The sequence below is a fragment of the Eucyclogobius newberryi genome, unplaced genomic scaffold, assembly GCF_026437365.1.
Source record: "Eucyclogobius newberryi isolate DKJ021-1_F unplaced genomic scaffold, fEucNew1.0.hap1 SCAF_15, whole genome shotgun sequence".
NCBI classification, from domain to species: domain Eukaryota; kingdom Metazoa; phylum Chordata; class Actinopteri; order Gobiiformes; family Gobiidae; genus Eucyclogobius; species Eucyclogobius newberryi.
In genome coordinates this window covers 18,903,364-18,907,483 of record NW_027315779.1, presented here as the reverse complement: position 1 = coordinate 18,907,483, position 4,120 = coordinate 18,903,364, and positions in this window count along the sequence as shown.

Genomic DNA, 4,120 nt, shown 5'->3' with positions numbered 1-4,120 from the left:
TGTGTAGTCAATTAAAGGTGTTTTTATTGCTCTAAAATGGCCTGGTGGCATTACCTGCTTGTCTTCAAGGTTACTGCTGCAGTGAACCTTTAATTATGTGTAAAAGATCATTTATTTAGACAAACCAACAATTTGGCTGTAGGTTACAGTAGTTTTAGCAACAATCTAAAAAAAACAATCAAATAATGTTGAATGGAAAGGGATGTATAAATATTCAAAGTAGTTTGCGATGAAATGACATATCGCCCTGTCCTACCAAAGAGGCAAAGGGAATATACTAAATTAATAGTTGAAGTAGTAAAAACAAAAAGTGTATGTCCAGGCTTTCACGCCCACATGGAAACTTATTGCAGCAGCTCATTCGAGGTAACGCATTAACAACTGGGTCATATTGACGGCTGGGAAAGTGTCTGAACTCTGTCACCTGCAAAGTGAAGTGGTTGTAGCCTTCTTAGTGTGCACTTCACTTTCTGCATCTGCTGTCAGCACAAAGCAGGTTTGAAGTGAACATCAAAGCCAGGAAGAACCTCAGAACTGGAGCACTTGTTATTCGGATGGTGTCAGGCAGCTTATCCAGTCGCTTTCTTTATCAAATCACCTTGGAAAAATCAGCATTTAAAAAAGAAGAAGAAGAAGAAAAAAAAAAGGAAAAAAATCCCAGCTGTTTGAAGGAAATGTGTTTCTGTGATATCATTTCAGCCTCCCCGTGTCCTGGATGTATGCCCAGTGGGATTGTATGTGTGTGAGTGAGGGGACGTAGATTCAGATAAAGAGGTTAACCTTTCCTGTCTTCTTTGTTGCCTTCATATGTGGAATAGCGATGCCATTTTCAACTGCAGTTTTGAAATAATTTGTAGAAAGATCAGACTGCTAAAAATAAAATTTAAATTTTTTTTTAAAAAAATCAGGGATGATGGAATATATACGGTATGTTATTATAGTCCAGATTTGATGGCTATGGGATGTAAAAGAAAGTTATCGCATGTGAAAAGAAACCTTTTGAATGTGTATTAAAAGTTTGAAACTGTGAACTGAAAGGAAGTCAGCTAATGCAGGCGGTTCAGAACAATGAGGGATTAGCAGGTGTATTCTTGAGGCCTGTTGATAAGGAATTTCAGTGGTAAAGTATAAGCGAGATTCTTGGCAGGGTCTTGTGCAGCTTGTGGGTATGAGAATGAATGTGAGACAAAGAGGCATGTAAAGCACTGAGCTATTTATGAAAAAGGGGTCTATGGAGAAAATTAGTTTCTAATTTTGTGAGCTTTTCCACCGGGAGAATCATTCAGTCCAAATATGGAGATGTTGTCTTCAAATTGTGGTTGTAAAACACACCATTATAAATAAAACACAGTTTGTCGCTAGCAGGGCTGTGATTTGAGATCCCAATGTGCCCAATAAATACTATATTTCCGAGAAGCCTACAGTATGTATTGTATTACTAAAGATGGTTATTGTAAGTGTGGTGAGATTGTAATGCAGCAAGTAGACTAGATAGATTCAGAAAAGTTGAATTTATAGTAATTGTGATGTTGAATGAAGTTGGTTTTAAGACATGTATGTCATAAGTGACTGTTAATAGACTAATGGTAGGTTTTGAAAGCCATAGAAGGAAGTAACAGATGTGATATAAACTACGTGCGTATATATAAATATATATATATTGCAAAAAAAAAGAAAAGTTAATGACAAAATGAACAAAGTTTTACTATTCATATTATTTTCCTCAGTGCCCAGACAACTCATTGCCGGTGTAAATGTAAATCTTGTGCATGTACATTTTAATCTGTCACAGTGAGCATGCGTGGTCAAACTATCTATATACATCCGAGGGGAGAAAAATATTATGCCACTTAGCCATAATGAGGGTTATCATTACAACACTAGATGAATATAGACACAAAGAAGTCAAACATAGAAGTGTGTCGTCTTTGGATAAGACAAGGCTGACTGGAAGGACAAAAGACAAAGCAGTGATAGATTGATTTAATAAGGGCCGAGAGTAGGCACAGCCATTGTCTGATAACGCTCAAAATTTCCCCAGGGACGACAGCAGACAGCCAACTCTCCTGACATGTAATGAACTCAGGGGGGCTGTCGGATCATGTAAGCAGAATCTCTACAACAACAGAGGAGTTTTTCCATCTCCAAAGGACCACTTTAACATTAGCAGCATAGCAGTTTTGAGGAGTCAAGAGTACTACAGAGGCAGACTAAAACTACCTTAAGCGGTTTCCATTGCCATAAATATAAACCCAGGGAAGCCCTCGACTTCATCAAAGTGGTGGGTGTAAAGGCAATATTAAATCTGGAGCCATATCATCAGAATTTAAGAAAGAATGTTTTGCGAGCTTTTATTGCACTCTACAATAGAGAACAAAGTAATATTTGAGTCTTATCACTAGTGTACAGAAACAATTACTGAGCAAACTTTTTTTTTTTTATATACGTTTGCCCAAAATGCAGAGGAGAGAAGCAAACAAAATTAGTGGCTATGACTGATAACAAGTATGTATTTTATTCAATTATTTGACCAAACTGGCAGGGATACTATAATACAATGTGCTGTCTTTTATTATTTGTCCCATGATTTGGTTTGTCTTTGAGGGTTACAGTTATTAATCTCTCATACACTGCGCTGTGATCCATTAAGCAATCAGTCAATTGATGCACTTGAGATTTGTGATCAAGATCTTTAATTTGTTTTATTTTTTTTATTTACTTAAAAGATTTTTTTCCATGAAATGTGCCATCCAATTTCCATTACATTGCAGCTTCATAACTTTTAATTTGAATACTTTCGTATGTCTGTAGTTTTCCACTTTTTGACAACACACTTTTGTTTGTTTCTGTGAATCCTAGATTCTTATCTGTACTGTTAATGTTCCTTGTGATAACCTCTATTCAACTGTTTAACCTCTGTGTAAATAAAACAGCAGGGTAACAACTCCTTAAGCCAATCCCAGCCCATCATGTAAAGCAATGACCTTGGTGACCTTGGTGAGCTACGGTTAAGCAAGTCTTCCAGAAAGTGTCCGTAGCCACTTTCTTCTTGTACAAAATTCAATGGTCTTCCATTAAAACAACAAACCCTTATCCTAACGAAAATAAGTAATAATACCAAAAAAGCCATAAATGTTACAAGCTACAGAACAAACACGGGAATCCTCAGACGCCTCTTAAGACTTACCAGGTACTCAGACACATGTTGGACTCAAACATCAAGAGCCACAGGAAACAACATAAAGAGCCATGCAGGAATGAAGACCAGTTTTATGCAATGACAGCCTGCGCTTCAAGAAAGGGAACATTTTTGGACTAACACATAACAATCATGAACTGCAGGCTTCAAAAGGCACTTGCTGTTCTGCAATACTAATTATATGTGAGAACTTTAATGCAAAGCATGCATATGTCGTGTCACTGTTGTCCCGCTCATTAGGGTTGGTTCTTTCCGTACGTAAACTCACAGTCCCTAAAAAATATCACCATTCCTTCATGTTTGCCATTGGACCTGTGTACATTTCTAACTTACAAATGAATTTAAAGGAGATGTCTTATATTAAAATATTATTCAATAAATTACATATATTTGTATGATTGTAATCTGAGTGTCTGAGTTCTTCATTTGTTTGGATCAACTTGAATATAAATGTGAAATCTAGAAGAATATAAGAGTAAAAAGGCCAAAAAGTAATGGAAATGTTGACTAGACTTGAGTAATTTTCTTGAAATTCTTAACATTGGATTTGCTGAAATTGGATCTAACAAGTTTTTATCTCATTTCAAGAGAGAAAATGCACATATTTGTCTGACTTAAATTGAATTAAGTTAATTAAAATGTATTTAAGATATTTTATCCATATTTTGAGACTCAAATCAAGATAATTAATTTAAGCATGTATTAACTTAATGTCTTACATAAGATTTAATTTTTACAGTGATCTTGTAAATAAAAAGTAGAGCAACCTTGATTGGCTTAGATTAGGTAGAGATGATATATATATATATATATATATATATATATATATATATATATATATATATATATATATATATATATATATATACACACACACACACACATACATACATACATATATGTATGTATATATATAGATAG